The sequence below is a fragment of the Thalassophryne amazonica genome, chromosome 2 (assembly GCF_902500255.1).
Source record: "Thalassophryne amazonica chromosome 2, fThaAma1.1, whole genome shotgun sequence".
NCBI lineage: Eukaryota > Metazoa > Chordata > Actinopteri > Batrachoidiformes > Batrachoididae > Thalassophryne > Thalassophryne amazonica.
The window spans coordinates 39,296,763-39,309,184 of record NC_047104.1 but is presented as its reverse complement, the minus strand read 5'-3'; the positions used below and the strand labels follow the sequence as shown (position 1 = coordinate 39,309,184).

At 55.3% G+C, this 12,422-nt stretch overlaps 1 protein-coding gene across 1 annotated transcript in view; it reads left to right on the top strand.

The window, feature by feature from the left end:
- LOC117503559 (myocyte-specific enhancer factor 2A-like) overlaps positions 1-12,422 on the top strand; it is a 120,667-nt gene that overhangs the window by 102,642 nt on the left and 5,603 nt on the right. The gene's annotated exons all lie outside the window — the stretch shown is intronic.

The window sequence follows — 12,422 nt, the reverse complement described above, 5'->3', positions numbered from 1 at the left end:
TAGTTTCGGTGACTGTACCTGAAGCGGGATGTCCTTTGTCGACAACCACACCTCCTGCCCGGGCTGATATGCAGGGGCCGGGGACCGCCGGCGGTCTGCATGGGTCTTGGCCCTTGTCCGGGCCTTCAACAAGGCAGAACGGGCGGTGCGCCACACCCGACGGCACCTCCGAAGGTGGGCCCGGACCGAGGGCACACCGACCTCTCCCTCAACCACAGGAAATAATGGGGGCTGGTACCCTAAACACACCTCAAACGGGGAGAGGCCGGTGGCAAAAGACACCTGGCTGTTATGCGCATACTCGGTCCAGGCCAGGTGGTTGCTCCAGGCCGTCGGGTGCGCGGATGTCACACAGCGGAGGGTCTGTTCCAACTCCTGGTTGGCCCGTTCTACCTGTCCGTTCGTCTGTGGATGGTACCCGGACGAGAGGCTCACGGTGGCCCCCAGTTCCCTGCAGAAACTCCTCCAGACGTGAGAGGAAAACTGGGGACCACGATCCGAGACTACGTCAGTAGGGATCCCATGCAGACGGACGACATGGTGGACCAGGAGGTCCGCTGTCTCCTGGGCCGTAGGGAGCTTCGGGAGGGCCACGAAGTGGGCCGCCTTGGAGAATCGGTCCACTATTGTGAGGATGGTGGTGTTGCCCTGGGATGGTGGGAGGCCCGTGACAAAATCCAGGCCGATGTGGGACCAGGGGTGATGAGGCACAGGAAGCGGTTGGAGCAGTCCCTGGGACTTCCTGTGGTCAGCCTTGCCCCTGGCGCAGGTGGTGCAGGCCTGGATGAACTCCCGGACGTCGGCTCCATAGACGCCCACCAGAAGCGCTGCCGGACAACTGCCATGGTCCTTCGCACCCCCGGATGACAGGAGAACTTGGAACCGTGACAGAAGTCCTGGCCTCTGGTGGGACGTATAGTTTGTCTTTTGGTCCAGTTCCCGGGTCCGGGCTTCGTGCCAGGGCCTCCCGGACGATCTTCTCCACGTCCCAGGTGAGGGTGGCCACGATAGTGGACTCAGGCAGGATGGGCTTTGGTGGATCCGACAGCGCAGTTTTGACCTCCTCTTCGTGTACCCGGGACAAGGCATCCGATCTCTGGTTCTTGGTCCCGGGGCGATAGGTGATCCGGAAGTCAAAACGCCCAAAGAACAGTGACCAGCGGGCTTGCCTGGGGTTCAGCCGCTTGGCGGTCCTGATATACTCCAGGTTCCGATGATCAGTGAAAACCGTGAACGGCACAGACGCTCCCTCCAACAGGTGTCTCCACTCCTCAAGAGCCTCTTTCACCGCAAGGAGTTCTCGATTGCCGACGTCATAGTTCCGTTCAGCCGGGGTCAACCTGTGAGAAAAGTAGGCACACGGGTGAAGAACCTTATCGGTCTCTCCGCTCTGGGATAGCACGGCTCCTATCCCTGAGTCAGAGGCGTCCACTTCAACCACAAACTGGTGGCTAGGGTCGGGCTGCACCAAAACTTTCGCAGTAGAGAACCGTCGTTTCAACTCCTTGAACACGGCTTCGCACCTATCCGACCAGGTGAAGGGGACTTTTGGAGAGGTCAGGGCTGTCAGGGGGCTAACTACCTGACTGTAGCCCTTAATGAACCTCCTATAGAAATTAGCGAAGCCGAGGAACTGTTGCAGCTTCCTACGGCTTGTTGGTTGGGGCCAATCTCTCACCGCCGCAACCTTGGCCGGATCAGGGGTGACGGAGTTAGAGGAGATGATAAACCCCAGGAAGGACAAAGAAGTGCGGTGAAACTCGCACTTCTCGTCCTTCACAAACAGTCGGTTCTCTAACAACCGCTGCAGGACCTGACGTACATGCTGGACATGGGTCTCAGGATCCGGAGAAAAGATGAGAATATCGTCCAGATATACAAAGATGAATCGGTGCAGGAAGTCCCGCAAGACGTCGTTAACCAAGGCTTGGAACGTCGCGGGGGCGTTGGTGAGGCCGAACGGCATGACCAGGTACTCAAAGTGACCTAACGGGGTGTTAAATGCCGTCTTCCATTCGTCTCCCTTCCGGATCTGAACCAGGTGATACGCATTCTAAGATCCAGCTTAGTAAAGATTTTGGCTCCATGCAGGGGGGTGAACACGGAATCCAACAACGGCAACGGGTATCGGTTGCGAACCGTAATCTCATTCAGCCCCCTGTAATCAATGCATGGACGGAGTCCGCCATCCTTCTTGCCCACAAAAAAGAAACCTGCACCCATCAGGGAGGTGGAGTTCCGGATCAGCCCGGCAGCTAATGAGTCCCGGATGTAGGTCTCCATTGATTCGCGCTCAGGTCGTGAGAGGTTGTACAGCCTGCTGGACGGGAACTCAACGCCTGGAATCAGATCAATGGCACAATCGTATGGATGGTGCAAGGGAAGGGCAAGTGCCAGATCCTTGCTGAAGACATCAGCAAGATCGTGGTACTCAACCGGCACCGCCTTCAGATTGGGATGGACTTTGACCTCCTCCTTAGCATGTAAACCGGAACTGAGGATCCTAAACACGCCCGATGGCAGGTTTCACTCCACTGAACCACCACCCCAGACGGCCAATCAATCCGGGGATTGTGTTTCAACATCCACGGGAAACCCAAAATCACGCGGGAGGTAGAAGGAGTCACAAAAAACTCGATCTCCTCCCGATGATTCCCAGCCTCCACCAGAGTTACAGGTTGTGTCTTGTGCGTGATTAAAGGGAGAAGGGTGCCATCTAGTGCCCGCACCTGCAATGGCGAAGGAAGCGCCACCAGAGGGAGCCCTACCTCCCTTGCCCATCTGCTATCCAGCAGATTCCCTTCTGACCCCGTGTCCACCAGTGCTGGGGCTTGAAGGGTTAAATCCCCGCTCAAGATTGTAACTGGGAGTCGTGTGGCAATATGTGTGTGTTCCACGTAAATGTTATGACCCCCCCTTAGCCCAGTCTCTAAGGGCGGGTGTTGTCGTTTTGGCCGTTTGGGGCAGTTTTTCTGTATGTGCTCTTTTGAGCTGCAGAGAAAACACTCCCCGCGGACCAGCCTCCTCATTCTGTCAGCTGTTCTCATTTTGGCCCTGTGCATTTCCCTAGCAACATCAGCAGGGGGAGCTGTTGCCCCACGGAGCGCTGCGGCTGTGGAGCGTGGGGAGGGCGGAACCTTTTCGAACCCGGATGGGAGAGGGACGGCGTGTGCCCGGCCACGTCCTTCGTCTCGCTCCCGACGGCGTTCCTCCAACCAATTGTCTAACCGTATAACGAGATCGATAAGCCCATCTAAATCCCGCGGTTCTTCCTTAGCTACCAGGTGCTCCTTCAGGACTGACGACAGTCCGTTTATGAAGGCGGCGTGGAGCGCAACGTTATTCCAGCCGGACCTCGCAGCCGCGATGCAGAAGTCGACTGAATATTCGGCTGCGCGCCGGCGCCCCTGTCGCATTGACAGCAGCACTGTTGAAGCGGTCTCTCCTCTGTTAGGGTGATCAAACACTGTTCTGAACTCCCTCACAAACCCAGTATAAGAGGTAAGGAGCCGTGAGTTGTGCTCCCAAAGCGCTGTAGCCCAAGCGCATGCCTCACCACAAAGCAAGTTAATAACATAAGCCACCTTGCTGGCGTCAGACGCGTACCTCACGGGTCGTTGTGCAAAGACGAGCGAACACTGGATCAGAAAGTCCACGCACGTCTCCACACAACCCCCGTACGGCTCTGAGGGACTTATGTATGCTTCAGGGGATGGTGGGGGGGTTCGTTGAACGACCAGTGGAACGTTAATATCGGGCACAGGGTCGGCAGGAGGAGGAGCCGCAGCAGCGCTCTGATCGCGCGCTTCCACCTGTGCGGTGAGAGCCTCCATCCTGCGATTAAGGATGACGTTTTGCTCGGTCATCAAATCCAGCCGAGCGGTAAAGGCAGTGAGGATTTGCTGCAACTCACCGAGCACGCCTCCTGCAGACGCCTGTGCACCCTGCTCTTCCATTGGCTGTCCAACAGATGGGTGACGCCCCTCGGGATCCATGATGCTGGCCGAGATATCCTGTTGGGAAAGTGTAGTGACACGGACCCACAACAGGGGGCGCAAATGAACGGACAATGAAAGAGTCAAATATGAACACTTTACTGTTGTGAATGAGCACAACACAGAGGAATGTGAAATTTAACAGACAGTCAATCACAAGGGTGACGTGTGGGCAGGCTCGAGGATAGAAGACGTCTGTCCTGAGATGAACCGGAACCACACGATTTCCTCCGCCACCGAACCCGGAGAATACCTGAGCCGCCAAGTCCCGAGTCCCCAGGTGGCCACCGTCTTCGAAGGTCGGCTCTGGTACTGCTGGCAGGGAGCAGAGACAATAAGATATGGGTGTGTGCACACCCAGTAGCAACAACGGTGGGAATGCCACCTCCACCTCTAACACACACTCGTGCAGCTCCTGTCTACCCACTTATTTGGTAGAGGTGTGCAGCGGAGCCGTTGCTGGACACACCGAACGCCGGTCACACAGACACGGAACACCACAGGTAAGCAGCTGCAAAAAAGAGTTCAGACTGATACACAGTTCCCTTTCAAGTCTAAGAATACTACCTGAACGGTTTGACGATATCTCGGTGATGAGGTGGAGATGACGTCCGGGTATTATGGAGTGAGATGATGAAGCATGAATGAGTGACAGCTGTCAGGAGATAATGAGTGACAGCTGTCACCCCCGGCTGTGTCCGTGGCGGCAGCGCCCTCTCGTGCCTGAAGCCCGCACTTCAGGCAGGGCGCCCTCTGGTGGTGGGCCAGCAGTACCTCCTCTTCTGGCGGCCCACACAACACTCCAGCGATGGACAGTTATTAGGACAGCATGAGCAACATCTCCGTGCTCTCTCCAAAAGCAGCTAAAGCATGAAAATCAAATATCTAAACTTTCACATCAAGTGTCTCTATTCATGTCTCTGCTCCCTGCCTCAGTCCACCCAGCTCAACCTCCTCAGCCCATTCCACCTGTTGCTGATTCTCTGCCCCAGGACTCCCACGCTACTGACCCAGAGCCTTATTCCGGACAAATGTCAAGGTTTCCTCCTGCAATGTACTATGATGTTTCAGCAGCGGCCTCAAACATTCACTTCAGACCAATCTAAGGTAGAATATTCACGAGGAAGAGCTTTGGCTTGGGCAGAGGCAGTTTATTCAAAGCAATCTGTGGGAACCTGGTCTTATGTTGATTTTGTTCAGAAAATTAAAGGTGTGTTTGACCCTCCTGATTATCAATGCAATGCATCTAACCACCTGTGAAATCTTTGGCAAGGGAACAGGACTGTGGCCGATTATTCTGTTGATTTTTGGACCTATTCTGCGTATGCCAAGTGGAATGAGGAGGCTTTACAGGGAGTGTTTGCCAAAGTCAGCAAATGAAGGATGAATTGGTCATCCGCAATGAACCCGCTGACCTGTGTTCTTGGGTTTCTCTTGCCATTAGGATTGACAATCATTTACCTGAACATCATGTAGAAAGAGTTGGATGATCTCAGCATCCATTTGGTTCTTGTTGTCTGCCCTCGACTCTCACATGAGTCCGACTAGCTGTGAATTCATCTGCTATTGCGACTGTTTCACCTCCTGAGCAGAAGCCCATGCAGTTGGGGTGTGCCTGTCTGACTCCAGGGGAGCGTTTTCACAGAATCAGGGCTGGTGAGTGCATTTATTGTTGCCAGACAGGCCAATTTCTGGCAACTTGCTCCATTCAGCGCAAAGACAGAGCCCATCATTAGAAGAGGGAGTACTGGTGGGACACACAAAGTCTTCCTCCCCATCCAAGCCATGATTAAAGTACAAGCCACAATCTGTTGTAACTGACTCACCTTACCACTTGTAGCCTTACTGGATTCTGGTGCTGGGGAAATCTTTCTGGATCATAAAGTAGGTATTCAGTCCAGAATAACCTCGACACCTTTGGAAAGGCCACTCACTGTCACTGCCTGGATGGAGGATTGCTGGCCCGTGTCACCCTACAAAGTGAAACCATTACTCTGGTACTCTCGGGGGGAATAACAGAGAAACAATCAGGTTCAATGTCATTTACACTCCAAGACACCATTGCTGCTGGGACATCCTTAGTTAAAGCATCATAACCCCCACATTGATTGGCCTGCTGGGAGGGTTGTAAGTTGGAGTTCATTTTGCCACTCCTCTTGTTTGTGATCTGCTTTGTCTCCCACAGAGGGTGCTGTTGGCTTACCCAGCCCTCTGCCTCCAGACTTGTCTTCTGTACCAGCTGTGTATCATGACCTTGGTGAGGTCTTTAGTAAAGATCATACTCTTTTTCTGCCTCCCCACAGACTGTACAACTGTGCCATTGATCTTCCTCCTTGTGGCCCCTTGCCTTCCAGTTGCTTATGCAGCCTGTCTCAACCTGAAAGAGAGGCCATGGAAAAGTATATCACTGAGTCTCTGGCAGCTGGCCTAATCCACCCTTCCTCCTCCCACCTTGGTGCCAGTTTCTTTTTTTGTAACCAAGAAGGATAAGACCCTACACCTCTGCATCGATTTCCGAGGGTTGAACAGCATCACAGGAAAAAAGAAGTATCCCTGACATTACTCACTTCAGCTTTTGAACCTCTCCAAGGTGCAACCATATATAAAAAGCTGGATCTAAGGAACACTTACCATCTGGTTCACATAAAGGAAAGAGACGAATGGAAGACTGACTTCAACACTCCACTGGGTCATTAGGAATATTTGGTGATGCCATTTGGTCTGACAAATGCACCTGCTGTTTTCCAGGTGCTGGTGAATGATGTGCTGAGAGATTCCTTCAATCGTTTTGTCTTCGTCTATCTTGATGACATTCTGATTTTTTTCAAAGACTCAGTCAGAACACATCTCCCAGGTTTGTCAGGTTCTACAGCACCTCATGGAAAATAAACCGTTTGTCAAAGCGGAAAAGTGAGAATTCCACTCAAGCTCCGTGAGTTTTCTGGGGTACATTATTGAAAGTGAGTAGGTGAAGGTAGACCCAGAAAGTTCCACTCAAGCTCCGTGAGTTTTCTGGGGTACATTATTGAAAGTGAGTAGGTGAAGGTAGACCCAGAAAGTTCCACTCAAGCTCCATGAGTTTTCTGGGGTACATTATTGAAAGTGGGTAGGTGAAGGTAGACCCAGAAAAGATCAAAGTGGTTGCTGAATGTCCACAACTCACCACCAGGAAACAGCTTCAGAGATTCCTGGGCTTTACTAATTTCTACAAGAGGTTCATTAAGGATTTCAGCCGTGTTGCTGCACCACTGACCATACTTACCTCCTTTTCAATTCCATTCTCCTGGACTCCTAAGGCTGATGTTGCTTTCCATGAGTTAAGTGCTGTTTTCATCTCTGATGCAACCAGACCCACTCCGGGGCTTTATTGTGGAAGTGGATGCATCCAACACGGGAGTTGGGGTGGCTTCATCCCTGTGGCTCCTTTTCCTGACATCTATCTAAGCGCAACTATGATGTCAGTTGACAGAGAACTCCAGTGCTGTAACGTCTGGAAGGACACCCATGAAGCACTCCTTCGTGCCTCCAGTAACACCAAGCACCTGGTGGACCGGCACTGAACATCAGCTCCGCAGTGTGAATCAGGTCAGACTGTTTGGTTGTCATCTAAGAACATTCCTGTAAAGACAGATTGTTGTGAAAGTGTAGGTACACGGACCCACAACAGGGGGCGCAATGAACGGACAATAGAGAAAGGTGAATAACAAGTTTTACTGTTGTGAACAGGGCACAACCAATACAACAATTAATACTTTGTAAGTCGAAATCTGCTGGTGTTGTGTGGGCAGGCTCGAAGGTAGGAGACGTCCGTCCCCGTCGAACCGGAACCACCCAGATTTCCTCTGCCACCGAAAACCAGGAGTACTGGAACCGCCAAGTCCCGAATTCCCAGGTGGCCACTGCCTTCGCTCGTCGGATCCGGTACTGCTGGCGGGAAAGAGCACAAACACACAGGTATGGGTGCGACAGCACCCAGTAGACGGAGAGGGGAGAAGCCGCCTCCACCTCTTGAAATAATGAAGCAGGAAGGTGAGTACTTATCCAAGCAAGGTGCTTTCTGTAATCAGCTGTCCTGAAATAGTTTAGCAAGGTTTATCAGAGTCCTCAAAATATATACTAGCAGAGTAGGTTACCTTAATCTCAAGGCGATATCTCGGCACTGAGGTGGAGACGCTGTCCTGCTGATATACTCCGTCCTGAGTGCAGTCAGCTGTGTCTAGTAATGGGTGACAGCTGTCAGCCTGACAGCCTTCGTCGGCGGCAGCGCCCTCTGGTGCCTGGAGCCCGCACTCCAGGCAGGGCGCCCTCTGGTGGTGGTGGGCCAGCAGTACCTCCTCTTCAGCGGCCCACACAACAGGACCCCCCCCTCAACGGGCGCCTCCTGGCGCACGGCCGGGCTTGTCCGGATGGCGTCGGTAGAAGTCGGCCAGGAGGGCCGGGTCCAGGATGAAGCCCTTCTTCACCCAGGAGCGCTCCTCGGGGCCGTACCCCTCCCAGTCCACCAGGTACTGAAAACCCCGGCCCATTCGACGGACATCAAGGAGCCGGCGCACGGTCCAAGCCGGTTCCCCGTCGATGATCCGGGCAGGAGGTGGTGCCGGACCCGGGGTGCAGAGGGGTGAGGTGTGATGGGGCTTTATCCGGGAGACGTGGAATACTGGGTGGATCCGCAGTGAGGCCGGAAGCTGAAGCCTCACTGCGGCGGGATTGATGACTTTGACAACCTTGAAGGGACCGATGTACCGTTCTTGGAGCTTGGGGGAGTCCACTTGAAGGGGAATGTCCTTGGTGGACAACCACACTGCCTGCCCAGGACGGTACGTGGGGGCCGGGGCCCGCCGCCGGTCTGCATGTTTCTTCGCCCTCGTCCGGGCCTTCAACAAAGCAGAGCGGGCAGCACGCCACACCCGACGGCACTTCCGTAGGTGGGCCTGGACCGAGGGCACACCGACCTCTCCCTCGACCACCGGAAACAAGGGGGGCTGATACCCCAAGCACACCTCAAACGGGGAGAGGCCGGTGGCTGATGACACTTGGCTGTTGTGGGCGTACTCGATCCAGGCCAGGTGGGTACTCCAGGCCGTCGGGTGCGCGGCTGTCACACAGCGTAGTGTCTGCTCCAGTTCTTGGTTGGCCCGCTCTGCTTGCCCGTTGGTCTGGGGGTGGTACCCGGACGAAAGGCTGACCGAGGCCCCCAGTTCCCGGCAGAAGCTCCTCCAGACATGTGAGGTGAACTGGGGACCGCGATCGGAGACGATGTCTGATGGTATGCCATGCAGACGGACGACGTGGTGGACCAGGAGGTCCGCTGTCTCCTGGGCCGTAGGGAGCTTCGGGAGGGCCACGAAGTGGGCCGCCTTGGAGAAACGGTCCACTATCGTGAAGACGACGGTTTTTCCCTGGGACGGCGGGAGACCCGTGACGAAGTCCAGGCCGATGTGGGACCAGGGGCGATGAGGCACGGGCAGTGGCTGTAGCTGCCCTGAGGTCTTCTGATGATTGGCCTTGCCCCTGGCACAGGTGGTACAAGCCTGGACGTAGTCCCGGACGTCGGTCTCCAGGGATGCCCACCAGAAGCGTTGCCGGACGACTGCCACGGTCCTTCGCACCCCTGGGTGACAGGAGAGCTTAGAACCGTGACAGAAGTCTAGGACTGCGGCCCTGGCCTCTGGTGGGACGTATAGTTTGTTCTTTGGTCCGTTTCCGGGGTCCGGGACACGGGTCAGGGCCTCCCGGACGGTCTTCTCCACGTCCCAGGTGAGGGCGGCCACGATAGCGGACTCCGGGATGATGGGATCCGGGGGATCCGACGGTTCCGTTCTGACCTCCTCTTCGTGCACCCGGGACAATGCATCCGATCGCTGGTTCTTGGTCCCGGGGCGGTAGGTAATCCGGAAGTCAAAACGGCCAAAGAACAATGACCAGCGGGCTTGCCTGGGGTTCAGACGCTTAGCGGTCCTGATGTACTCCAGGTTCCGATGGTCAGTGAAAACCGTGAATGGCACGGCTGTTCCCTCCAACAGATGTCTCCACTCTTCGAGGGCCTCTTTCACAGCAAGGAGTTCCCGATTGCCGACGTCATAATTCCGTTCAGCGGGGGTCAACCTGCGAGAAAAATAGGCACACGGGTGAAGGACCTTATCGGTCTTCCCGCTCTGGGAGAGCACCGCTCCTATCCCTGAGTCCGAGGCATCCACTTCAACCACTAACTGGCGGCTAGGATCGGGCTGCACCAGAACTGGTGCAGACGAGAAGCGCCGTTTCAACTCCTTGAACGCGGCCTCGCACCGGTCCGACCAGGTGAAGGGAACTTTTGGAGAGGTCAGGGCTGTCAGGGGGCTAACTACCTGACTGTAGCCCTTGATGAACCTCCTGTAGAAATTAGCGAAGCCGAGGAACTGTTGCAGCTTCCTACGGCTAGTGGGTTGGGGCCAATCTCTCACCGCCGCAACCTTGGCCGGATCCGGGGCGACGGAGTCAGAGGAGATGATAAACCCCAGGAAGGACAAAGAAGTGCGGTGGAACTCACACTTCTCGCCCTTCACAAACAGACGGTTCTCCAACAACCGCTGCAGGACCTGACGGACATGCCGGACATGAGTCTCAGGATCCGGGGAAAAGATGAGTATATCGTCTAGATATACGAAGACAAACCGGTGCAGGAAGTCCCGCAAGACATCGTTTACCAACGCTTGGAAGGTCGCGGGAGCATTAGTGAGACCGAACGGCATGACCAGGTACTCAAAATGACCTAAGGGGGTGTTGAATGCCGTCTTCCATTCGTCTCCCTTCCGAATCCGAACCAAATGATACGCATTCCTAAGATCCAGCTTGGTGAACATTTTGGCTCCATGCAGGGGGGTGAACACCGAATCCAACAAGGGCAACGGGTATCGATTGCGAACCGTGATCTCGTTCAACCCCCTATAATCAATGCATGGACGAAGTCCGCCATCCTTTTTACCCACAAAAAAGAAACCTGCGCCCATCGGTGAGGTGGAATTCCGGATCAACCCGGCAGCTAAAGAGTCCCGGATGTAGGTCTCCATGGATTCGCGTTCCGGCCGTGAGAGGTTGTACAGCCTACTGGACGGAAACTCACTGCCTGGAACCAAATCAATGGCACAATCATACGGGCGGTGGGGAGGTAGCGTGAGGGCCAGATCCTTGCTGAACACGTCAGCGAGGTCATGGTACTCCGCTGGCACCGCCTTCAGATTGGGCGGGACTCGGACCTCCTCCTTAGCTTGGGAGCCAGGAGGAACCGAGGAACCGAGACACTCCCGATGGCAGGTTTCGCTCCACTGTACCACTACCCCGGACGGCCAATCAATCCGGGGATTGTGCTTTAGCATCCAGGGAAAACCCAAAACCACACGGGAGGTGGCCTGAGTCACGAAGAACTCGATCACCTCCCGGTGGTTGCCTGACACCACCAGAGTTACTGGAGGTGTCTTGTGCGTGATTGGTGGGAGTAGGGAGCCATCTAGTGCCCGAACCTGCACAGGCGAGGTAAGAGCCACCAGAGGGAGCCCTATCTCCCTGGCCCATCTGCTGTCAAGCAGATTCCCCTCAGAGCCCGTGTCCACCAGTGCTGGGGCTTTCAGGGTTGAATCCTCATATAGGATCGTGACTGGGAGTCGTGTAGCAATGTGGGTGTGTCCCACGTGCATGTTTTGGCCCACCCCTGGCCCAGTCTCTAGGGGCGGGCGTTGGAGTTTAACCGCTCGGGGCAATCGTTTGCCATATGCTCACTCGAGCCACAAACATAACAAGCTCCGTGGGCCCGCCTCCTTTGTGCTTCAGGTGCCCTAAATGTTGCCCTGCTCGTGTCCATAGCTTCGTCAGCAGGGGGAGCCGTAAGCGCACGGAGCGCCGGAACAGAGGAGCGTGGGGACGGCGGAACTCGATTGGACCCGGAAGGGAGAGGGACGACCCGTGCCTGGCCACGCCCTTCGCCTCGCTCCCGGCGACGTTCCTCTAACCGGTTGTCAAGCCGTATGACCAGATCAATGAGCCCGTCTAAATCCCGCGGTTCGTCTTTAGCCACCAGGTGCTCTTTTAGGACCAGAGACAATCCATTTACAAAGGCAGCGCGGAGGGCAGTGCTATTCCAGCCGGATCTCGCTGCCGCGATGCGGAAGGCGACTGCATAGGCAGCTGCGCTCCGACGTCCCTGTCGTATGGACAGTAATGCGGTTGAAGCGGACTCTCCTCTGTTGGGATGATCGAACACCGTTCTGAGCTCCCGTACAAACCCGTCGTATGACTGAAGGAGCCGTGAGCTCTGTTCCCAGAGCGCTGTAGCCCAAGCGCGTGCCTCCCCGCGAAGCAGATTTATCACATAAGCTACCCTGCTAGCATCAGCTGCGTACATCACGGGACGCTGAGCGAAGACGAGCGAACATTGCATAAGGAAGTCCGCGC